Raw genomic sequence first — 26,674 nt, 5'->3', positions numbered from 1 at the left:
ATGCTCTTGTGGCTGAATGGAAGCAAGTCCCCACAGCAATGTTCCAATTTCTACTGGAAAGCCTTCCCAGAAAAGTGGAGGCTGTTATAGCAGCAAAGGGGGGACCAACTCCATAATTTATTTTTGTATCCTTTATTTATCTAGGCAAGTCAGTTAAGAACAAATTCGTATTTACAATGACAGCCTACCCCGGCCAAACCCTAACGACGCTGGGCCAATTGTGAGCAGCCCTATGGGACTCCCAATCACGGCCAGTTGTGTTCCAGCCTGGAATCGAACCAGGGTCTGTAGTGACGCCTCTAGCACTGAGATGCAATGCCTTAGACCACTGTGCCACTCGGGAGCCCCAATGCCCATGATTAATGCCCATGATTTTGGAATGAAACGTTCGACAAGCAGGTGTCCACATACTTTTGGTCATGTCGTGTACTTATCAGTATTTCACTGCAATAATTAATCATATCCTGACATATTTTGGGCCAGCCATACCCTCCCCCTAATCTGAACAATATGAATCCATACTGGATATAGTTATTTAAAAAATATGTGTGTCTTTGATCCCCTCAGGTCCTGAGGAACCCACTGAAAACCCTGGTGCCTGTCAATGCCAGCAGGAACAGAGTGGTGGACAAGCAGATGGAGCTCCTTGTCTTCTCCTGGAGGCGACGACAGAATGGGAGGGCCCTGCTGCCCCCCATGACCCACCCAGGCCATGCCATCAAACAATCCAGTGGTCCTCCCTGCAGCTCGGAGCCCCTGCCTTGGCTCAACGTGGGCTCCAATTCCCTGATGCCCTTCTACACAGTGGTGAAGCCCACCTGCGGCTACCGCTTCTCCAGGGAGGCAGACCACAAGCGCCGGCACATCGGCATCCCCGCCAGCAACCCAGTCATGTGGAGGAGCTGCTAGGCATGGTCTCACAATAAACATGAAGTAGCCTAAAGCTGCCTTGAATTGACTAAATTGTATGTCAGAACTTTCCCCAGCTTGCCAAATTAGTATTTAAATCAAAACCTACTGGAATTCAAAGTTTGTATCATGAGTGATAAGAATATGAATTGTTTCTTATGACTGACATTAAAATGTAGCACACAAGACCTTATACAACCCCTTGATGCTCTGCCATAGTGGACAGTGTGTGTAAACAGATCTCCTTGGCAGTTCCCACATGCCTCTTCCCAAAGGGTATTTATAAAGACCTAAAGGCTTAGTACTAACACTGAGACCAAAACACTAGCAGACCGCATTACCTAGTCCTAAGGTCTCTGTTTTGTGTCTGTCTATTGCTCATTGATTGATAAGCAAGTGGATTTGCGAGGGGTTAGTTACTTTGTCAAAGACGCACAAAGTTCTGATTGGCTGTTAAGGGGCTCTCAGCATCCCTCTCATTGCAAAACATTGATTGACTGTAAACTTTCGCTGGATGGGTTCACACACAGAAGTTCTATATTGTGGAATTATTTTATTTGCAGTGTTTTTCTTTTCTCATCTTTTATTTAGATAATTGTTTAGTAAATAGTTTGCAGGCAGTAAAATTATGGGGAATAACAGTGGTGTCTCTATTGAAGGACTTGGAACCTGTGAGAATCATCAGTGGTACAGGAAATTCAGAACGGAATGCCCATCTGGACAGCTCACCTTTTGCGAATTCAAACAGTTATTCGGCCTGAAAAACCTATCTGAAGCTTCTAAGGCCTACATCATGAGCATGTTTGAAATGTTGGATATGAATGACGTAAGATTACTTTTATCTCGATCACTAATGTTCATAGTTTATACAGTGCCTATAGAACGTCTACACCGCCCTTGGATTTCTTCACATTTTATTGTTACAAAGTGGGATTAAAATGGATTTAATTTAACGATCTACACAAAATACTCTGTAATGTCAAAGTGGAAGACTTTTTATTTTTATTTGTTATTAAAAAAAATAAAACACTAATATACCTTGATTAGATAATTATTCAACCCCCTGAGTCAATACATGTTAGAATCACCTCTGGCAGAGATTACAGCTGTGAGTCTCCTTGGGTAAGTGTCATAAGAGCTTTGACTACAGAGGAGGCAAAACTGTACTTCAATACTATGATTCTCCCACACATAGCATGCAGTTGGGCCCAAGCTTGCTCTACAACATTAAAACCTTCACACAAAACATAAAGACATGGCTAAAGGCTAATCAGACTTGTGAACATAATCCCTAGCTTTGTATTGCCGCTTTCCATGTTGTCTGTTGTCTGTAGCTTGTGAGGTGTGGAAACACTTTGTTGCTTTTATGTATTTTATTTTGTTGCTTTTTGTGCTATTGCTCTGTCTGCGTGTGACGTGTTGCTTGTCCTATGTTGCTCTGCATGTGCTCACTGCTCATTGTTCGTCTGTATTAGTTGTTGTAATTTTTTTAAATAACCTGCCCAGGGACTGCGGTTGAAAATGAGTCGGCTGGCTAAAACCGGCACCTTTATTGAAACGTTGATTATGGTGCACTGTCCCTGTAAAAATAAACTCAAACTCAAGCAACTGTGTTGAGCAATATTAGGCCAATATTCTTTAAAAAAATGTTCAAGCTTTGTCAAGGGGTTGGGGATCATGGCTAGACAGCAATTTTCTAGTCTTGCCATAGATTTTCAAGCAGATTTAAGTAAAAACGGTAACTTGGCCACTCCGGAACATTAGCTGTCTTCTTGGTGAACAACTCCAGTGCAGATTTGGCTTTGTGTTGTAGGTTATTGTCCTGCTATATGGTGAATTTCTCTCACAGTGCCTGGTACAAAGGTTTTTCTCTAGAGTTTTGCTTGTGCTCAGCTCCATCCTGTTCCTTTTTATCCTGAAAAACTCCCCGGTCTTTGCTGATGTCAAGCATACCCATACCATGGGGCCTCCCGAGTGGTGCAGTAGTCTAAGGAACTGCTAGCTGTGCCACTAGAGATTCTGGGTTCAAGTCCAGGTTGTGACTGGGAGACCCATAGGGAGGCGCACAATTGGCCCAGCGTCGTCCAGGTTAGGTTAGGGGAGGGTTTGTCCGGCAGGGATGTCCTTGTCCCATCGTGCGCCAGGGACTCCTGTGGCGGGTCGGGTGCAGTCAGCATGCCAATTGCACGCTCCCTAAAAACTTGAGACATCTGGCATTGTGTTGTGTTGTGTTGTGTGACAAAACTGCACATTTTAGAGTGGACTTTTTTGTCACCAGCACAAAGTGCACCTGTGTAATGATCATGCTGTTTAATCAGCTTCTTGATATGCCACACCTGTCAGGTGGATGGATTATCTTGGCAAAGAAAAAATGCTCACTAACAGGGATGTGAACAAATTTGTGCACAACATTTGAGAGAAATAAGCTTTTGATGTGTATGAAAACATTTTGGGATCTTTTATTTCAGCTCATGAAACATGGGACCAACAATTTATGTGTTGCCATTATATTTTTGTTCAGTATATTTCAATTCCACTTTGTAAAGCAACAAAATGTGAAAAAGTTCAAGGGGGTGTAGACGTTCTATAGACACTCTACCTGTTTTTGCATCATGTATTTTTTCATATAGACTGAGGGGTCTGGATTTTTTTATCATCAATATAACATCACACTTAAAAAGACTCAAAGATCAGTGGTTTATGGTCAACTGAGGTACCCAGAGACAACTGTACCTGTAATGGGGTCCTGTGTGTAGCTGGTGTAGAGAGTCAGGCGTAGGACAGCAGAAATGAGTACTCAACGTACTTTACTCAAAATACAAAAATACAAGGCAAATATACGAGCCCACAATAACGGACCGATTTACAAAGAACAATCACTCACTAACAAACATGGGGAACAGAGGGTTAAATAATAAACAGGTAATTGGGTGAGTGAAACCAGGTGTGTAAGACCAAGACAAAACAAATGGAAAATGAAAAGTGGATCGGCGGTGGCTAGAAGACCGGTGAACGCCGCCCGAACAAGAAGAGGGACCGACTTCGGCGGAAGTCGTGACAGTACCTCTATAAGAGATTTGGCCTAATTGGATCTCCCCTAAAATCTTAAACTGGCTTTAAGCGAATTGATAAGCCATATTGTAATATTTGCTAAACAACTTGTGTGAAAACTATGCTATAGCTCCGTATCAAGGAAATTGCACTCGAATTCTGTTGGTTTAATAGTTTAAAAAAAGATGTTTCCGTTACAGTGGCCATTCAGATATTAGGCTATTTGTATTATATCTAGAACATAGATTTCTAGATATATGAACTAGATTTGCATCCAACAGATTTTCATGCAAATATTCTACAATCCGCATTAAAAACAATATGGTATTTTTCCCACCAGAGATGTTTCCATCAAAATGACTTGTTGCAGATCAAATCTGTGCGTGATGATGGCAGCCAAGCATCGGTGAACATTAAAAAATATACCCTTGATATTAATTGGAAAGGAGCAAAGCTCATCACCTTCCACTATCACCAGCCTGTGAAGTTCATCATCATTTATTTCATCTGTAACCTAATAAACAACACAGTTGTATGCTTTCCCAAGGAGTCGTAGTGGGAGGACCACACTATATGTCATTGCGTGACTCCCAAGTTTTCTTCCATATGGTTATTATATCAATATTTGCGCATAAAAGCGTTCCACCGTCATTTCTTGCATAATTAGTTGTACTGACACAAAAAGATCCCACCTTGTCAAGCGTATTTTGTTTTGTCGGCATTTGGAAAGTTTACTGAAAAACGTTCTGTTTCTATCAGGCCTGTCATTTAAAAAAATTATCCTACATGCACTTTATTAGCATAAAAATGTTGAATGGAAACCTGGTTAGTGGCACAGACAATATACTATATTTATACAGTACCAGTCAAAAGTTTGGACACATCTACTCATTTAAGGGTTTTTCTTTATTTTTAATATTTTCTACATTGTAGAAAAATTGGGGAGGACATCAAAACTATGAAATAACACATTTGGAATCATGTAGTAACCAAACAATTATTGAAATTATACTACAATGTAGAAAGTAGTAAAAATAAAGAAAAACCCTTGAATGAGTAGGTGTGTCCAAACTTTTGACTGGTACTGTATATATATATATATATATATATATATATATATATATATATATATATATATATATATATATACTGCTCAAAAAAATAAAGGGAACACTAAAATAACACATCCTAGATCTGAATGAATGAAACATTCTTATTAAATACTTTTTTCTTTACATAGTTGAATGTGCTGACTACAAAATCACACAAAAATTATCAATGGAAATCAAATTTATCAACCCATGGAGGTCTGGATTTGGAGTCACACTCAAAATTAAAGTGGAAAACCACACTACAGGCTGATCCAACTTTGATGTAATGTCCTTAAAACAAGTCAAAATGAGGCTCAGTAGTGTGTGTGGCCTCCACGTGCCTGTATGACCTCCCTACAACGCCTGGGCATGCTCCTGATGAGGTGGCGGATGGTCTCCTGAGGGATCTCCTCCCAGACCTGGACTAAAGCATCCGCCAACTCCTGGACAGTCTGTGGTGCAACGTGGCGTTGGTGGATGGAGCGAGACATGTTGTCCCAGATGTGCTCAATTGGATACAGGTCTGGGGAACGGGCGGGCCAGTCCATAGCATCAATGCCTTCCTCTTGCAGGAACTGCTGACACACTCCAGCCACATGAGGTCTAGCATTGTCTTGCATTAGGAGGAACCCAGGGCCAACCGCACCAGCATATGGTCTCACAAGGGGTCTGAGGATCTCATCTCGGTACCTAATGGCAGTCAGGCTACCTCTGGCGAGCACATGGAGGGCTGTGCGGCCCCCCAAAGAAATGCCACCCCACACCATGACTGACCCACCGCCAAACCGGTCATGCTGGAGGATGTTGCAGGCAGCAGAACGTTCTCCACGGCGTCTCCAGACTCTGTCACGTCTGTCACATGTGCGTGTGAACCTGCTTTCATCTGTGAAGAGCACAGGGCGTCAGTGGCGAATTTGCCAATCTTGGTGTTCTCTGGCAAATGCCAAACGTCCTGCACGGTGTGGGGCTGTAAGCACAACCCCAATCTGTGGACGTCGGGCCCTCATACCACCCTCATGGAGTCTGTTTCGACCGTTTGAGCAGACACATGCACATTTGTGGCCTGCTGGAGGTCATTTTGCAGGGCTCTGGCAGTGCTCCTCCTAATCCTCCTTGCACAAAGGCGGAGGTAGCGGTCCTGCTGCTGGGTTGTTGCCCTCCTACGGCCTCCTCCACCTCTCCTGATGTACTGGCCTGTCTCCTGGTAGCGCCTCCATGCTCTGGACACTACGCTGACAGACACAGCAAACCTTCTTGCCACAGCTCGCATTGATGTGCCATCCTGGATGAGCTGCACTACCTGAGCCACTTGTGTGGGTTGTAGACTCCGTCTCATGCTACCACTAGAGTGAAAGCACCGCCAGCATTCAAAGTGACCAAAACATCAGCCAGGAAGCATAGGAACTGAGAAGTGGTCTGTGGTCACCACCTGCAGAACCACTCCTTTATTGGGGGTGTCCTGCTAATTGCCTATAATTTCCACCTTTTGTCTATTCCATTTGCACAACAGCATGTGAAATTTGTCAATCAGTGTTGCTTCCTAAGTGGACAGTTTGATTTCACAGAAGTGTGATTGACTTGGAGTTACATTGTGTTGTTTAAGTGTTCCCTTTATTTTTTTGAGCAAAAAAAAATATATATGATCATAGTAACCATAGTAATATGTAATATGTATATGATCATAGTAACCATTGATTAATCTAAATGTTTTGGAGCCTTTTTTAAAAAGGTGTTTAAAAAAATGTAATAGGAAAGGTGTGTTTTCATCTGTAGGACTGAGTGGGTAAGTTTAAGTGGTTGTAATTGTAATTTGTCTCCATGCAACTACATGCAATTAAACAAGGGTGACACTCTGTTTAGAGGTTTTGTAGCCTAATTTAAGCTTGGACACAATGAGGACACCGCATTAAAGAGGGTTTAAAATCTGCCTTCTCCCATTACCCAACTGGCCTAGAGCCTTGAAATAATCTACTTCACTTGCAGGTGCAAATAGCAGAATAACTTCTGCAGACGTTTCTCCAGACATTTGCCACAGTGTAATTGAAAGCAGAATAAGTCTGAATCCTGTTTCTGCAGACTTTTGCAATGGAAAACAGGACTACATTGAGAAATATATAATTGTTCTTTATGGTCCTGAATGCTTTCAATTCTTATCAGAAAGCTGTTATTACCTTTTCCAAATAAATGTGATAATGTAAATGATATAACATGACCTCTTAATAGTAGTCAGTCATGTGCAGATTTTGTGTCATGTCAATGTGTAAAACTGTAATATGTAGTCTTCATTGGCATCACTGTAGATTTGATTTTGATTTGATTTGGATCTCTTTTAGTCCCCATTTGGACTAATCTTCCAAGAGTCCTTACGAACACATTTTCACATATAACACACTATTACAAACATACATAATATACTAACATAATGACCCAATAAATACTCAATCTAAAAAATATTGATTCTTCATCTACTATAGTCCCACAAAATGTCTATGTATTATATTTAAATCGTTTTAAAATCATGTTTAAATGTATATATTGAAAGGTTTCTGGTTTGCTCAGTTTTAATTTATTCCATTTCTTTATTGCTCTAAATCGAAATGTTCTTTCACCTATTTCTCTTTTCTGTCTGGACAACGCATAGATGGTGGACAATCTATTCCTAGTATTTACGGAATGTCGGTCTCTTATCAACTGAATACCGTTGTGAATAGAACTTGGCCGTTTTAAATGATGTATATTATGAAATAAAATAAGCATGTTTTTTTCAATTATCTTGTCGATTGATGACCAACCAAGAACACTGCGCATGACTGCAACAGAAGAACCATATCTCCACCTTAAAACAATCCTTGCTGCTTTGTTCTGTGCAATCTGCAGCCTCCTAACTTCACTTGATGATGCATTTCCCTAGACCACAGAACAGTAGTTCACCTGACTCTCAATTAATTATTGTGTTATTTGCTGAAGAATTTTTCCTGGTAAATATTTAGCTACCCTTCTGATTATGCATGCTGTTTTAATTTTTTTTTTTACATAGATTAGTTATTTGAGACGACCATGATAAGCAGTTGTCTAGCTACACTCCCAATAGTTTGGTTTCTGCCAATTCTTCAATTTGTACTCCTCCCATACGTAATTGTATCCCATGCTGTTTTGGCCTTTTCCTAGTGGAACAGACCAACATAACTTTGGTTTTCTTGGTGTTTAAAACCAGTTTGTTTTGGCAAACCCACACCCTGATATTCTCCAAATATCCTTGTAAAGCTTGCTGTACCTGTTGAACCGATTGTCTTGCTGCATAAATTGTAGTATCATCTGCAAATATAGTAGTTTGAGTTTCAACTAAGGCATAGGGAAGGTCGTTGGTATATATTTAATAAAGAAGTGGCCCAAGGCAGCTGCCCTGCGGTAATCCACAGTTTAACACATGAGGGGAAGAAAATGAACCATTGATATAGGTGGACTGTTTCCTGTCAGTTAGATATGACTGTACCCAATTCAATGCTACCTCCTTAAAACCATAATGCATTAATTTTGTAAAAATTATTTCATGATCCACTAAATCAAATGCTGCACTGAAATCTAAAATAGTACACCCACAAACTTGCCATTATCCATAGCATTGAGCCACTGGTCAGTCATGTCAACCAATGCAGTGGTAGTGGAATGGTTTTTGTGATAAGCATGCTGATTGGCTGTAATCAGATCATTCTTTTCCATGTACTCCCATATTTGTCTACTCACAATACCCTCCAATATCTTACTGGGTGTAGGGAGTAGACTAATTGGTGGACTATTGGCAGGAGTAATGGGTTCTTTGCAGTCTTTCGGAATAGGACACAGTTTCGCATGCTTCCATACATTTGCAAACATCCCCTTTTCCAGTGACCAATTAAATATGTATCTCAGTGGAACTGCAATCTGGGGAGCAGCACAGCGAAGCAAAAAATTGTCCATAAGACCATAACCTGTAGATTTACCATCAGGTAATGACTTCAATAGGTTTAACACCTCCTCCACTGACACCGTTTGCAGACTAAAAGAGCAGATCTTGTTGCTCATAATATGATCATCAATCCATTGGACAATAGCTTGTTTGGAAGAATGTATGTTTACATTGTTGCTCAGTAATTAAATTTTCTTTGTAAAAAAAATTGCAAAATGATTGGCAATATCAACTGGTTTTGTTATTATTCTCCCGTCAACCTCCACACTAGATGGGCATGATGAGATAGATGTACCAAGTAAGCCCTTAACTGTGTTCCATACCTTTTTAGAATCATTTTTACAATCAATAAAAGCATTGTTGTAAAATAACTTTTTTTTTCTTTCGATTAAATTTAACTGCATAATTACGTAATGTTCTATAATTCTGTTCATCAATTTCAAATTTTGACTTGGCTGCTAAAACTTTTTCCATATTTCTTTGAGAAAAAGCCTCACCCAGTTCATCATCAATCCATGGAGATGGACGAGCACCAACTGTACTCTTTCTTATGAAATGATGGTCCATTACCTCAGTGAGCAAATCAATAAAACATTCTGTAGTGATTTAAATCATCCTCTAGATAAATCAGCTCCCAGGGTACAGCAGTCAAATCATTTAGAAATAGCTCATGATGAAATGTTTTAACATTTCTCTTGACCACAATCCTAGGGGTTTTCTTTGGAACCTTGGTGTTCATGGTTATGGTCACAATATTATGGTCTGTCCAGCCCACTGGCATTGATCTGGCTTTTAAGCATTGCAATGGTTTATTACAGAAAATCAGATCAATGCATGTGTCTGAACGATGACCCAACTTAATTGAAGATCTAGTAGTATCATTAACCATTTGTTTCAAACCACAGTTCTTGACATATCTCATACATTTTGTTCTATTAGAATTATTGTGATCCTTCCAATTTATATTAAAATCACCCAAGATAAATACATCTCTGTTGCTATCTGTGGCCTGGTCAAACCCAGTACATAAGTCATCCAAATAGGACACCTTAGAGCTAGGAGGTCTATACACACATCCCACCAATATGGGTGCCTGGTGAGGCAGATGTACTTGAGCCCATAGTGCCTCTATTTGACATACATTAAGGTCATCCCTCCTCTTAAAAGGTATATGATTCTGAATGTACAGTGCTACACCCCCACCAGTCCTATTCCTGTCGCTTCTCAGTAGACTATATCCATGAATGTTCATTTGCCCATCATTTACAGATGCATCTAAATGCATTTCGGTCAAGGCCAAGATATTAATATTATTTATGTTCACCAAGTTAAAAACCTCATGTATTTTGTTAGGAAGGCTACATACATTAACCTGAGCTATATGCAACCCTTTCCTTATCAAGTGTAGATCAATAGAGCATGTATTCGTTATAGTTGAAGTTGTCATGATACACTACAACACACAAACTCAAATTTGAACATTAAATTAAAATAGCCAGGGAGTTACTCTAGAGTCCCGATACAATTGCCCGTTGATATAAAGTTTATCCATCACCATGGAGACTCGTTGATTCAGGCAACGCTTTTCCTTCATGATGAGATATAGTATTTTTCTCCTTTCATTGATCTCGGTGGGGAAGTGATCATTCATTCCAAAATCAGTGTTTCTGAGCTCTGCCCATGTTCTTCGTCATTTCCTTTTGCTTAAATTTGTCAAAACATGCAATAATAGCCCGTGGCCTATTTCCAGAGGCCTTACCTATTCTATGGACTCTGGAGAAAGTGGCATTACGTACAACATCAGTGGGCAGTTTTAGTTGAGTTGACATAAAGTCTCGGACTGTGTCCTCACAGCCTCTGCTGTTGTCATTCTCCGGCATCCCTGAAAATATTAGATTGTTCCGCATTGATCGACACTGTACATCAAGCAAGGTTTCTTTAAGTTGTTTGTGAGAGTGAGCACTAATCAAATTAATGCAACAGTAATGAACTCCAAATTGATGTCACCTTAGTATGGGACAAGAGGACATTATTAACGTTCATCTGTATTATAGAAGTCTTTGTTGTTTGTACGTGCCTTGTTGTAGACCTACATCATGTCTGCATCTTAAACTTTATACATAGAGCATATCTGAGCACTGTGTTAACCCTGTTATTGATGCAGGACCTTATGATGTTAATGAAGACATAATTGTCTGCAAAGATATCACTATAAAAGCACTGGATACATTCCAGCTTCACTCTTAAAACCTCTCTGGGATAGGTGGGACGCTAGCGTCCCGCATGGCCAACATCCAGTGAAAATGCAGAGCGCCAAATTAAAATAAATTACTATAAAAATTAAACTTTCATGAAATCACACATGCAATACACCAAATTAAAGCTACACTTGTTGTGAATCCAGCCAACGTGTCAGATTTCAAAAAAGGCTTTACGACGAAAGCACACCAAACGATTATGTTAGGTCAGTGCATAGCCACAGAAAAACATAGCCATTTTTCCAGCCAAAGAGAGGAGTCACAAAAAGCATAAATAGAGATAAAATGAATCACTAACCTTTGATGATCTTCATCAGATGACACTCATAGGACTTCATGTTACACAATACATGTATGTTTTGTTCGATAAAGTTCATATTTATATCCAAAAATCTCAGTTTACATTGGCGCGTTATGTTCTGTAATGTTTTGCTTCCAAAACATCTGGTGATTTTCCATAGAGCCACGTCCATTTACAGAAATACTCATTATAAATGTTGATGATAATACATGTGTTATGCATGGAACTTTAGATAAACTTCTCCTTAATGCAACCGCTGTGTGTCACGCCCTGACCATAGTTTGCTTTGTATGTTTCTATGTTTTTGTTTGGTCAGGGTGTGATGTGGGTGGGCATTCTATGTTGTATGTCTAGGTTGTCTGTTTCTATGTGTTTGGCCTAGTATGGTTCTCAATCAGAGGCAGGAGTCAGTCGTTGTCTCTGATTGGGAGCCATATTTAGGTAGCCTGTTTTCCTTTGGGTTTTGTGGGTGGTTGTTTCCTGTGTTTGTGTTATTTACCATACGGGACTGTTTCGTTTTCGTTTTGTATTTCACGTTGTTATTTTGGTATTTCTTAGTGTTCAGTTAATAAACCGAATATGGACACTTACCACGCTGCGTATTGGTCCGACATCTTTTCTCATTCCAACGATGAGCGTTACACTGTGTCAGATTTTAAAAAAACTTTACCGAAAAAGCACACCATGCAATAATCTGAGTACAGCGCTCAGAGCCCAAACAAGCCAAAGAGATATCCACCATATTGTGCAGTCAACAAAGTCAGAAATAGCATTATAAATATTCACTTACCTTTGATCATCTTCATCAGAATGCACTCCCAGGAATCTCAGTTCCACAATAAATGTTTGATTTGTTCGATAAAGTCCATAATTTATGTCCAAACACCTCCTTTTGTTCGCGCGTTTAGTACACAATCCAAACTGACGACGCGCTGGCAGGTCCAGGCGAAAGTTCAGACGAAAAGTCATATTACAGTTTGTAGAAACATGTCAAACTAAGTATACTATCAATCTTTAGGATGTTTTATCATAAATCTTCAATAATGTTCCAACCGGAGAATTCCTTTGTCTTCAGAAATGCTATGGAACGCAAGCTACCTCTCATGTGAATGCGCATGACCAGGTCGTGGCACTCTGCCAGACCTCTGACTCAATCCCCTCTCATTCCCCCCTCCTTTATAGTAGAAGCATCAAACAAGGTTCTAAATACTGTTGACATCTAGTGGAAGCCTTAGGAAGTGCAACATGACCCCATTTCCACTGTATCTTGGATAGGCAAAGAGATGGTTGGATTTTTTCTCAGGTTTTTGCCTGCCATATGAGTTCTGTTATACTCACAGACATCATCCAAACAGCTTTAGAAACTTCAGAGTGTTTTCTATCCAAATCTACTAATTATATGCATATTCTAGCATTTAGGGCAGAGTAGCAGGCAGTTTACTCTGGGCACCTTTTTATACAAGCTACTCAATACTGCCCCCCTGTCCCAAATAAGTTAATTAACGAATCATCTATAAAAAGTTATGCCTTTCATCCAAAAGGCACAGATATATCTGCCCTTTTTTGGTCAATGAAAAAGCTCAACTCAATTGCCTTTGTGTAATTCTGAAATACCCCTGATTTTGAGAGGGACTGAGACATCCATTATAATGGAACTGCAAAGGTTATGTAAATGTCAGTTGTAGGGGTAGGCCTAATGTTTATGTAAATGTTTACAGTTATGTGAGATTAGTTGGTTTCACTATTGTAATGGTAAAGTTAGTTGTATTGGTGTTATTAGTAACCACTGTGTTTGTTTAGACAGATTCATGCTATGGTATCAAATCAAATTAAATCACATTTTATTTGTCACATGCGCTGAATACAACAGGTGTAGACCTTACAGTGAAATGCTTACTTACATGCCCTTAACCAACAATGCAGTTTTAAGAAAAATACCTGAAAAAAAAGTAAGTGAGAAGAATAGCAAATAATTAAAGAGCAGCAGTAAATAACAATAGCGGGGCTATATACAGGGGGTACCGGTACAGAGTCAATGTGCGGGGTCACCGGTGTCGAGGTAATTGAGATAACATGTACATGTAAGTAGAGTTATTAAAGTGACTATGCATAGATAATAACAGAGTAGTAGCAGTGTAGAAGGGGGGGTGGGGCAATGCAAATAGTCTGGGTAGCCATTTGATTAGCTGTTCAGGAGTCTTATGGCTTGGGGGTAGAAGCTGTTAAGAAGCCTCTTGGACCTAGACTTGGCGCTCCGGTACCGCTTGACGTGTTGTAGCAAAGAGAACAGTCTATGACTAGGGTGGCTGGAGTCTTTGACGATTTCTAGGGCCTTCCTCTGACACCGCCTGGTATAGAGGTCCTGGATGGCAGGAAGCTTCGCCCCGGTGATGTACTGGGCCGTACGCACTACCCTCTATAGTGCCTTATGGTCGGAGGCCGAGCAGTTGCTATACCAGGCAGTGATGCAACCAGTCAGGATGTTCTCGATGGTGCAGCTGTAAAACCTTTTGAGGATCTGAGGACCCATGCCAAATCTTTTCAGTCTCCTGAGGGGGAATAGGTTTGGTCGTGACCTTTTCAAAAATGTCTTGGTGTGCTTGGACCATGTTAGTTTGTTGGTGATGTGGACGCCAAAGAACTTGAAGCTCTCAACCTGCTCCACTACAGCCCCGTCAATGAGAATGGGGGCGTGCTCGGGCCTCCTTTTCCTGTAGTCCACAATCATCTCCTTTGTCTTGATCACTTTGAGGGAGGGGTTGTTGTCCTTGCACCACACAGTCAGGTCTCTGATCTCCTCCCCGTAGGCAGTCTCGTTGCTGTCGGGGATCAGACCTACCACTGTTGTGTCATCAGCAAACTTCATGATGTTGTTGGAGTCGTGCCTGGCCGTGCAGTCATGAGTGAACAGGGAGTACAGGAGGGAACTGAGCACACATCCCTGAGGGCCCCCCGTGTTGAGGATCAGCGTGGCGGATGTGTTGTTACCTACCCTTACCACCTGGGGGTGGCCTGTTAGGAAGTCCAGGATCCAGTTGCAGAGGCAGGTGTTTAGTCCCAGGGTCCTTAGCTTAGTGATGAGCTTTGAGGGAACTATGGTGTTGAACGCTGAGCTGTAGTCAATGAATAGCATTCTCACATAGGTGTTCCTTTTGTCCAGGTGTGAAAGGGCAGTGTGGAGTGCAATAGAGATTGCATCATCTATGGATCTGTTAGTGTGGTATCACATTGGAGTGGGTCTAGGGTTTCTGGGATAATGGTGTTGATGTGAGCCATGACCAGCCTTTCAAAGCACTTCCTGGCTACAGATGTGAGTGCTACGGGTTGGTAGTCATTTAGGCAGGTTACCTTAGTGTTCTTGGGCACAGGGACTATGATGGTCTGCTTGAAACATGTTGGTATTACAGACTCAGACAGGGAGAGATTGAAAATGTCAGTGAAGTCTTATTCACATCGGCTGAGGAGAGCGTGATCACACAGTCGTCCGGAACAGCTGATGCTCTCATGCATGTTTCAGTGTTACTTGCTTTGAAGCGAGCATAGAAGTTGTTTAGCTCGCCTGGTAGGCTCGTGTTACTGGGCAGCTCTCGGCTGTGCTTCCCCTTGTAGTCTGTAATAGTTTGCAAGCCCTGCCACATCCGACAAGTGTTGGAGTCTGTGTAGTACGATTCGATCTTAGTCCTGTATTGACGTTTTGCCTGTTTGATGGTTCGTCGGAGGGCATAGCGGGATTTCTTATAAGCTTCCGGTTTAGAGTTCCGCTCCTTGAAAGCGGAAGCTCTACCCTTTAGCTCAGTGCGAATGTTGCCTGTAATCCATGGCTTCTGGTTGGGGTATGTACGTACAGTCACTGTGGGGACGACGTCCTCAATGTACTTATTGATGAAGCCAGTGACTGATGAGGTGTACTCCTCAATGCCATCAGAAGAATCCTGGAACATATTCCAGTCTGTGCTAGCAAAACAGTCCTGTAGTTTAGCATCTGCTTCATCTGACTACTTATTTATAGACCGAGTCACTGGTGCTTCCTGCTTTAATTTTTGTTTGTAAGCAGGTATCAGGAGGATATAATTATGGTCAGATTTGCCAAATGGTGGGAAGGGGAAAGCTTTGTATGCATCTCTGTGTGTGGAGTAAAGGTGGTCTAGAATTAATTTTTCTCTGATTGCACATTTAACATGCTGATAGAAATTAGGTAAAATGTATTTAAGTTTCCCTAATTTAAAGTCCCCAGCCACCAGGAGCGTCGCCTCTGAGTGAGCGTTTTCCTGTTTGCTTATGGCGGTATATAGCTCATTGAGTGCGGTTTTAGTGCCAGTATCGGTCTGTTGTGGTATGTAGACAGCTACGAAAAATACAGATGAAAACTCTCTAGGTAGATAATGTGGTCTACAGCTTATCATTTGATACTCTACCTCAGGCGAGCAAAACTTTGAGACTTCCTTAGATATCGTGCACCAGCTGTTGTTTACAAATATGCATGGGCCCCCGCCCCGTGTCTTACCAGAGGCTGCTGTTCTATCCTGCCAATAGAGTGTATAACCAGCTGTATGTTCTTAATGTCGTCGTTTAGCCACGACTCTGTGAAACATAAGACATTAAGACCGTATAAGACAGTTTTTAATGTCCCGTTGGTAGGATATACGTGCTTTCAGTTCGTCCCATTTATTTTCCAGCAATTGAACGTTAGCTACCAGGACGGATGGCAAAGGCAGATTAGCCACTCGTCGCCTGATCCTCACAAGGCACCCGGATCTTTTTCCGCAAAATTTATTTCCTCCAGCCAATTACGGGGATCTGGGCCTGGTCGGGTGTCTGTATTATATCCCTCCCGTCCGACTCATTGAAGAAAAACTCTTCGTCTATTTTTTTTTATTTATTTCACCTTTATTTAACCAGGTAGGCTAGTTGAGAACAGGTTCTAATTTACAACTGCGACCTGGCCAAGATAAAGCAAAGCAGTGTGACAAAAACACAGAGTTACACATGGGATAAACAAACATACAGTCAAAAACACAATAGAAAAATATACGTACAGTGTGTGCAAAAGTAGTAAGGTTATGGAGGTAAGGCAATAAATGGAACATAGTTGCAAAATAATTACAATTTAGCATTAACACTGGACACTGTGCAGATGATGATGTGCAAGTAGAGATACTTGGGTGCAAAAGAGCAAAAAAATAACAATATGGGGATGAGGTAGTTGGGTGGGGTATTTACAGGTAAGCTGTTCTGACAAATGAATGCTTAAAGTTAGTGATTTTTGGAATTCGTTCCAGTCATTGGCAGCAGAGAACTGGAAGGAAAGGTGTCCAAAGGAGGTGTTGGCTTTGGGGATGACCAGTGAAATATACCTGCTGGAGCGCGTGCAATGGGTGGGTGTTGCTATGGGGACCAGTGAGCTGAGAAAAGGCGGGGCTTTACCAAGCAAAGACTTATAGATGACCTGGAGCCAGTGGGTTTGGCGACGAATACATAGCGAGGGCCAGCCAATGAGAGCATACAAGTCGCAGTGGTGGGTAGTATTGTTAAGCGGAGCGACACAGGGGAACCCAAGAGCGTTCCTCAGATGAGGAAACAGGGATAAATTAACCAAAATATTTATTGTTGCACAGAGAGATATGGAGTGCAAATCCGGGGTAGCTCGGATGAGTTGCAGAAAAAACAGATGTGGAGACTGAGGTTGGAGTTGGCTGAGTAAACAGGTCCTAAGGGTAATCAGGGTAAACAGGTCCTGAGGGGAATCCAAGGTAGTGGTGGTGAGTAAAATCCAGAGCAAGGTAGTTGGGTGGTGAGATGTGGAACAGGAGACAGGAGCCAGAGACAGAGCAGTAAACTGCAATGAGAGGATAAACGATGTCAGGCAGGGAAACAGGCACAGCAGAGTAACATGATCTTGAGCAATAATAAATGGCTAGATTCATGAACTGACTGAGCCGAGATTACAATTTGGCAAAGTGGAAGTGTCAGGACTGAGAATTTGTAGAGGTCTGGATTATGGAACGAGTTTCAGCTGGTAGGGATCTGCTCTGACTCCAGCACACCTGTCTCCAATCACACAGAGAGGGAGAGGGAGAGAGAGAGAGTGTACATGGGGAGTAACTGCAGGTCAAGAAGACACCGGATGAACACCAGAGGGCGTAGCAGGAGCAGATGTGACAAGTATATGGGGCTTTGGTGACAAAATGGATGGCACTGTGATAGACTACATCCAATTTGCTGAGAAGAGTATTGGAGGCTATTTTGTAAATTACTTTGCCGAAGTCAAGGATCGGTAGAATAGTCAGTTTTACGAGGGTATATTTGGCAGCATGAGTGAAGGAGGCTTTGTTGTGAAATAGGAAGCCGATTCTAGATTTAATTTTGGATTGGAGATGCTTAATGTGAGTCTGGAAGGAGAGTTTACAGTCTAACCAGACACCTAGGTATTTGTAGTTGGTCCACAAATTCTAAGTCAGAACCGTCCAGAGTAGTGATGCTAGGCGGGCAGGTGCGGGCAGCAATTGGTTGAAGAGCATGCATTTAGTTTTACTAGCATTTAAGAGCAGTTGGAGGCCACAGAAGTATGGCATTGAAGCTCGTTTGGAGGTTTGTTAGCACAGTATCCAAGGAAGGGCCAGATGTATACAGAATTGTGTCGTCTGCGTAGAGGCAGATCAGAGAATCACCAGCAGCAAGAGCGATATCATTGATATATAAAGAGAAAGGAGTAGGCCCGGGAATTGAACCCTGTGGCACCCCGATAGAGACTGCCAGAGGTCCGGACAACAGTCCCTCTGATTTGACACACTGAAGTAGATGCTATGGGGGGTGCAGAGCTGTTGGCCGGGGTAGGGGTAGCCAGGTGGAAAGCATGGCCAGCCGTAGAAAAATGCTTATTGAAATTCTCGATTATCGTAGATTCATCGGTGGTGACAGTATTTCCTAGCCTCAGTGCAGTGGGCAGCTGGGAGGATGTGCTCTTATTCTCCATGGACTTTACAGTGTCCCAGAAATTTTTGGAAATAGTGCTACAGGATGCAAATTTCTGTTTGTAAAAGCTAGCTTTAGCTTTCCTAACTGACTGGGTATATTGGTTCCTGACTTCCCTGAAAAGTTGCATATCGCAGGGGCTATCGAAGCTAATGCAGTACGCCACAGGATGTTCTTGTGCTGGTCAAAGGCAGTCATGTCTGGAGTGAACCAAGGGCTATATCTGTTCTTAGATCTACATTTTTTGAATGGGGCATGCTTATTTAAGATGTTGAGGAAAGCACTTTTAAAGAACAACCAGGCATCCTCTACTGATGGGATGAGGTCAATATCCTTCCAGGATACCCGGGCCAGGTCGATTAGAAAGGCCTGCTCGCTGAAGTGTTTTAGGGAGCTTTTGACAGTGATGAGGGGTGGTCGCCATTTCTGGGCGTGGTAGAATAGATTCAGGGCATAATGTATAGACATGGGTATGGTAGGATGTGAGTGTAGTGGGGGTAAACCTAGGCATTGAGTGATGATTAGAGAGCTTGTATCTCTGGAGACACCAGCTAAGCCAGGTGAGGTCTCCCCATGTGTGCGGTGTGTGACGAAAGAGCTATCTAAGGCATGTTGAGCTGGACTAGGGGCTCTACAGTGAAATGAAACAATAACTAACTGAAACAGAAGACAAGGCATATTGACATTAGAGAGAGGCATGTGTAGCCGAGTGATCATAGGGTCCAATGAGCAGCAATAGGTGAGTCCAGGAGCCGTTCGGTAGTTGCTACTATGCTAGGCGAGCGGGAGGCACGGCGTTCAGAAAGCTAGCGGGCCGGGGCTAGCAGATGGGTATTCAGTGACAACGCAATGGAAAAGCCTGTTGAAACCACATCAGACGATTACGCCGGCAGACCAGTTGTGATGGATCAGCGGGGCTCCGTGTCGGCAATAAAGGGTCCAGACCAATTGGCAAAAGAGGTATTGTAGCCCACGAATTAGCGGGTATACCTCTTCGGATAGCCGGAAGATGGGCCTAGTTCGAGGCTAGCTCAAGGCTAACTGGTGCTGGCTTCGGGACAGAGGCATTAGCCAGCGGTAGCCACTCGATTGCAGCTAGCTAGCTGCGATGATCCGGTGTAATGGCCCAGAGTTTGCGGCAGGAATCCGGTGATGTGGTGGAGAAAATAAGTCTGATATCGCGCTGTGCAGACTGGCAGGTATTGACAGAGCTAAAGCTGGCTGGTGACCGAGCTAAAGGTGAAGACCGCTAGCCGTGGCTAACCGTGACTACTAGCTAGTAGCTAGTTAGCTAGCTAGCTGCTGATGGAGGTTCAAGCTATAACGTATATAAATAGCAGATCCGTACCACATTGGGTGGGACGGGTTGCCGGAAAGTATATTTAGATCGTAGGTGGAAAGTGAGATTAAAATATGTCTGAAAAAAAATGAGACCGACTATTTACATGGGACAAGACAAACACACGTCCATCCGACTGCTACGCCATCATGGATTCGAGGTGAGTAATCGCAGTTCTGATGTCCAGAAGCTCTTTTTGGTCATAAGAGACGGTAGCAGCAACATTATGTACAAAACAAGTTATGAATAACGCGAAAAAACAGACAAAATAACATGGTTGGTTAAGAGCCGATAAGACGGCAGCCATCCCCTCCAGCGCCATCACACGCATGTTCTACAGGATGGCTTCATTGACTTCATGTAGTATGTGGCCGCGCTCTGTCTGGTTCTGAAGGAAGGAGTGCAGCAGAAGCTGCATTAATACTTTAAACTGTACCATGTGGAAAGGAGCGGCAGGTAGACTAGTGGTTAGAGCGTTGGGCCAGTAACCGAGAGGTTGCTGAATTGAATCCCCCGAGCTGACAAGGTAACAAATCTGGCGTTCTGCCCCTGAACAATGCAGTTAACCCACTGTTCCCTGGTAGGCTGTCATTGTAAATAAGAATTTGTTCTTAACTGACTTGCTTAGTTAAAATAAAAAAAGGAGTGGCTGCATTGACTTTGACTAGCTGCTACTCATCTTTAAGGTGAGAATGGGAACAAGCTTGTCAGGACCCGGTTACGAACTCGGTTCTCCGGTGTGAGAAACAGTCACTTAGCAAACTGAGCCACTAATAGGTCGGCAGAACCCAGAAGATGAGGCAGACACAGCAGTACTTGAGACGGTGTTTTAATAAAGTAAAAAGGAAAGTTCTTCAGGCAAAAATATAAATCCACAACGTCAAAAGTAATACCAAGAGAAAAAGGTAATCCTCCAAGTCAAAAGGTAAATCCACAAGGTGGTAGGTACAGCAGGAAAAAGCCTCAAAAGATAATCAAAAATAAACGAGAACAAAAAACAGAGTACCACAAGAGAGTCCAACTGGAGCAACAAATGTTCACAGCATCGCTAGGGCTGGGTGCTAACATTCAAACACAGAGCAAAGAACTGAGGAAAACTAAGGGTTTAAATACATTCAAGGGAAACGAGGCACAGGTGCAAATAATAACTGGAAACAAGGGAAAACAAAAAGGGTCAAAAAAGCACAACGGGGGCATCTAGTGGCCAAAACCGGAACAATCCTGGCCAAATCCTGACAGAATCCCCCCCTAGGAACGGCTCCTGACGTTCCTACCAGCTTTCTCGGGGTGGAGGGCCCTGAACTGTCGAATGAGGTCAGGGTCCAGTATGTCTTTGGCAGGAACCCAGGAGCGCTCCTCGGGACCGTAGCCTTCCCAGTCCACCAGATACTCCCAGGACCGCTGCACCCGGCGGGAATCCAGTATCCGATGGACGGTATAAGCCGGCTGGCCTCCGATGACACGGGGCGGAGGGGGAGGTCTGCCTGCCGGGACAAGGGGAGAAAAAACAACAGGTTTTAATAAGGAAATGTGAAACGTGGGATTAATGTTAAGGGATCTGGGTAAGTGCAGGCGATATGTAACGGGGTTCACTCTCCTGGCAACCTTAAAGGGACCGATGTATTTCTGGGACAGCTTGCAAGACTCCACCTGTAGCGGTAAGTTTTTTGTGGAGAGCCAGACTCTCTGGCCGGGGCGCAGGGTAGGCCTGGGACGGCGATGTCTGTTGGCTTGTCGTTGGTACCGCTGTGAGGAACGCAGAAGATTAAGACGGGTCTTCCTCCACGTAAGCCGACAGCGTCTGATGAACTTCAAGGCTGAAGGCACTCCGACTTCTGCCTCCTGGTCCGGGAACAATGGAGGGGCATAGTCAAACTGACTCTCGTGCGGGGACATACCAGTGGAGGAGGAGCGCAAGGTGTTGTGCGCGTACTCGGCCCAAACAATGAAGGACGACCATGTGGACGGTTTGTTGGAGGCCATACATCTGAGGGCGGTTTCCAGCTCTTGATTCACCCTCTCGGTTTGGCCGTTGGACTCCGGGCTGTACCCTGAAGATAGACTGGCAGTGGCCCCTATGAGTTGGCAGAAGGCCTTCCAAAACCTTGAGGCGAACTGGGGACCTCTGTCGGAAACCATATCTTGAGGAATGCCGAAGACTCGGAACACATGGTTAATTACCAACTCAGCCGTTTCCTTGGCAGAAGGTAACTTAGTCAAGAGGACGAACCTGGCCGCCTTAGAAAACCTGTCGATGATGACAAGGATAGTAGTATTACCATGGGACGGAGGAAGGCCAGTAATGAAGTCCAACGAGATATGGGACCAGGGTCGGTGGGGAATAGATAAAGGGTGAAGGAGTCCTTGAAGGCGGAGGTGAGAAGATTTGCCCTGGCAGCACACGGGACAGGCCTTGACGAAAGTGGCAACATCTTCTTTTATGGTGGGCCACCAGAACTTTCGCTGGATGAACTCCAAGGTGCGACCTACGCCCGGGTGACAGGTGAGGTGAGAGGAGTGCCCCCACAGAAGGACCTGGATCCTCGCTGCCTTGGGGACAAACAACCGATTGGCAGGACCTCCTTTCGGACCCGGTTCGATAGCTTGAGCTCGTCTCACGGTATCCTCAACTTGCCACGAGATCGGGGCCACAATCTTAGCGGCAGGAAGGACAGGCATGTCAGTATCTTCTCGAATGGCAGGAGCGTAGACTCGGGACAAGGCGTCCGGTTTGAGATTCTTCGACCCGGGCCGATAGGTGAGGATAAACTGGAATCGATTGAAGAAAAGAGACCATCGAGCTTGTCTGGAGTTCAACCGCTTCGCCTGCTGGATATACTCCAGATTTTTGTGGTCCGTAAGCACTTGAAACGGTTGAGAAGCCCCCTCGAGCCAGTGTCTCCATTCCTTCAATGCCATCTTAACTGCTAGGAGTTCACAATCCCCCACATCGTAGTTCCTCTCGGCCGGGGTAAGCCGGTGTGAGAAGAAGGCGCAAGGATGGAGCTTCTTGTCTTCACCCCTCTGAGACAGGACAGCTCCAACACCAACCTCTGATGCGTCTACCTCCACCACAAAAGGTTCATCCGCAGTCGGTAGTGTCAGGATGGGAGCAGAGAGGATGCGCTGCTTGAGTCCTTGGAAGGCCGTCTCAGCTTCTTTTCCCCACAGAAACCTTGCGTTGCCACCCTTGGTTAAAGCTGAGAGAGGGGCTGCGACCAAGCTGAAGTTCTTGATGAACTTGCGGTAAAAGTTTGTGAAGCCCAGGAAACGCTAAACTTCCTTAACGGACTTGTGGGTGGGCCAAACCGCTACCCCCCCTACCTTCCTGGAGTCCATTTGGACTCGACCGAGTTCCACTACAAATCCCAGGAATTGTACTCGGGAGGAATGGAATTCACTTTTTTCCGGCTTAACGTACAAATGGCTGTCTAGGAGGCGTTTGAGTACTTGTCTGACATGCTTTGTGTGTTCTTGAAGGGAGTTCGAAAAGATGAGGATGTCATCCAAGTAAACGAACACGAAGATGTTAAGCATATCCCTAAGCACATCGTTTATGAGCGCCTGGAACACAGCCGCGGCGTTGGTCAGGCCGAAGGGCATCACCAAGTATTCGTCGTGACCAGTAGGCGTGTTGAAAGCGGTCTTCCACTCGTCACCGTGTCTGACCCGCACAAGATGGTATGCGTTCCGCAGGTCAAGCTTAGTGAAGACAGCTGCTTCCTGGAGCAGCTCAAATGCTGTGGCCATAAGGGGTAGCGGGTAGCGGTTATGGCATTGAGTCCCCGGTAGTCGATGCAAGCCGTCCAACGTCTTTTTTGGCCAGAAAGAAAAACCCTGCTCCCGCGGGCGAGGTGAACGGACGGATGAGGCCTGCTGCCAGAGCGTCCTTGATGTAGGTATCCTTAGCAGCTCGTTCGGGAGGAGATAGGGAAAAGATTCGACCCCTGGGGGGGCAGGTGCCCGGAAACAGGTCGATGGGGCTATCGTAAGGTCTATGGGGTGGTAGCATGGTGGCGCTCTGTTTGCTAAATACCGGTTTGAGGTCATGGTAACACTCTGGAACTCGGGACAGGTCGATGGATTCTAGAGACTCGGGAGGAGAACTCGGGAAGATACAAGTGGCGTGGCACGTAGGACCCCACTGCTTGACAGTGCCCACAGACCAGTCGATGTGAGGGTTATGGCTGTGAAGCCAGGGGTAGCCAAGTACGAGAGGGAACTCGGAACAGGGGATCAGATGAAAGTTCATCACTTCCTGATGTTGGGAAACTGAAAGTCGCAAGGGGGTAGTGACGCGAGTGACAAGTCCAGATCCCAGAGGGCTTCCATCCAACGTAGTAACCCTCATGGGGTCCCTTAGAGGTTCAGAGGGGACGCCATTCTCCTTCGCCCAAATACCATCCATGAAGTTTCTTGCGGTTCCAGAGTCTACCAAGGCTTGAAGGGGAAGCTCGTGGTTGTCCCAGGGAAGGGTGACTGGAATGAGCAGGCGGGAGTTGGACGGATGGGAGGAGGTTATGTTTCCCGTTACAGTTCCCCCAGGCCTGCATGGGACAGTGCGTTTCCCTGGAGCCCGGGACACGTGGAGCGGAAATGGCCCGGTTTGCCGCAATATAGATAGCATCGCTCCCTCATCCGGCGGTCTCTCAGCCTGGGAGATGCGTCCAATCTGCATGGGTTCCGGTGGAGCCAGCGAGGATAAAGGTGGGGACTCGGAGCTGGGACCGATAGGAGCTAGGGCGAGAGGTCTATGGTTGAGTTCTCTCTCTCTCTCAGACGCTGGGCTATGCGCGAGGCCAACTTGATCAGGGACTCGAGGTTGTCCGGTGGTTCCCGAGTGGCCAGTTCATCTTGGATGGTGTCGGAAAGACCTTTCAGAAAGCACACTGTGAGCGCCTCGTCGTTCCAGCCACTCGCTGCTGCCACCGTGCGGAACTGGATGGCATAGTCCGTCACGCTGCACCGACCTTGGCGGAGAGTCATGAGCTGTTTGGCTGAGTCAGGGCCGCTGGTAGGACCTTGAAAAACTCACTTGAATTCCTCAGCAAAGGCAGAGTAGCTGGGTAGCTGGCACAGCAGGGGCAAAGGCAGAGTAGCTGGCACAGCAGGGACTTTGGGCATCCCACACAGCAGTAGCCCAGGCCAGGGCTTTTTCCGACAGCAGGGTGATGATATGCGATCTTGGACCGGTCGGTGGGAAACGACGAGCGTTGCAGCTCAAAGGAGAGAGAACATTGGGTGAAAAACCCCTTACAAGCACTCGGATCACCTGAGAACCGTTGGGGAGGCGGAAGACGAGGTTCAGCCAGGGGGTTAACTGCCACGGGCACTTGAATCTGAGGTACAGGAGCGGTAGCGGTTGCCGGGGGAAGTCGATCAGATATTTGCTTTATGGAAGTCAGCATCTCCGACAGAAGTTGAGAATGTCTAGCCATTAAGGTCTCTTGCTGAACCAGAGCGGCTTCGTGGCGTTAGACAGCCCCCTCGTGGTGGGACAGCGTGGCAAAAAGGTCCTGGGAACTGGCTGCCTCTGGGTTCATTTGGCTCTGTGTTTCTGTCAGGACCCGGTTACGAACTCGGGTCTCCGGTGTGAGAAACAGTCACTTAGCAAACTGAGCCACTAATGGTCGGCAGAACCCAGAAGATGAGGCAGACACAGCAGTACTTGAGACGGTGTTTTAATAAAGTAAAAAGGAAAGTTCTTCAGGCAAAAATATAAATCCACAACGTCAAAAGTAATATCAAGAGAAAAAGGTAATCCTCCAAGTCAAAAGGTAAATCCACAAGGTGGTAGGTACAGCAGGAAAAAGCCTCAAAAGATAATCAAAAATAAATAAACGAGAACAAAAACAGAGTACCACAAGAGAGTCCAACTGGAGCAACAAATGTTCACAGCATCGCTAGGGCTGGGTGCTAACATTCAAACACAGAGCAAAGAACTGAGGAAAACTAAGGGTTTAAATACATTCAAGGGAAACGAAGCACAGGTGCAAATAATAACTGGAAACAAGGGAAAACAAAAGGGTCAAAAAAGCACAATGGGGGCATCTAGTGGCCAAAACCGGAACAATCCTGGCCAAATCCTGACAAAGCTCTCACAGTCTCATGTCAGAGTTAGACATTCATCCATGGTTCTCAAGTGTCTAAGTGTTGAAGGCATTAACTCCACATTTTTAAGGTTAGGGTTAAGTTTAGGCATTAACTCAGAAATCTTAAGGTTAGGCATTAACTCCGAATGGTTAAGGTAAGGGTTAAGGTTTGGGCTAGGCTTAAAACAAAAATCTCAAAAACAACCTTATATCGCTGGATTCAAACATGCAACTTTCAGCACCATCTGCCATCCCCATCCACAAAGCCCTAACAAAACCAGAACTTAAAGGTAACAGCATTCACTGTTGAACCTAGTGGCCGGTTTCCACGTCATCTCTGACGTCCTCAGACATACTGTAGATGGACATCGAATATTGACTTGTACCACAGGTGACCTGGCTGGAGAATGGGCTGTGCTGAACACACCTCTGTCTGTGTGATGGCTCAGTAGAGTCATCAGATGTGTGAACACACATTGATGTGATGATAATATAATATTGTCTGATGATAATATTCTCTAATATAACCAGTATTATGTCAGATAGTTTATGTACAGTGCCTTCAGAAAGTGTTCATACCCCTTGACTTATTCCTCATGTTGTTGTGTTGCAGCCTGAACTGAAAATGGATTCAATAGATTTTTTCTTACCCATCAACACACATTACCCCATTATGACAAAGTAAAGACATGTTTTTAGAAATGTTTGCTAATTT

At 44.3% G+C, this 26,674-nt stretch overlaps 1 pseudogene; it reads left to right on the top strand.

Moving 5' to 3' along the window:
• The first annotated feature begins 1,159 nt into the window (after positions 1–1,159).
• Positions 1,160–26,674, top strand: part of LOC120064738 — a 33,081-nt pseudogene continuing 7,566 nt past the window's right edge.

The sequence above is a fragment of the Salvelinus namaycush genome, chromosome 20, assembly GCF_016432855.1.
Source record: "Salvelinus namaycush isolate Seneca chromosome 20, SaNama_1.0, whole genome shotgun sequence".
Taxonomy (NCBI): domain Eukaryota; kingdom Metazoa; phylum Chordata; class Actinopteri; order Salmoniformes; family Salmonidae; genus Salvelinus; species Salvelinus namaycush.
Note: the sequence above shows the minus strand (reverse complement) of the source record. Positions and strands in the feature narration are given on the sequence as shown.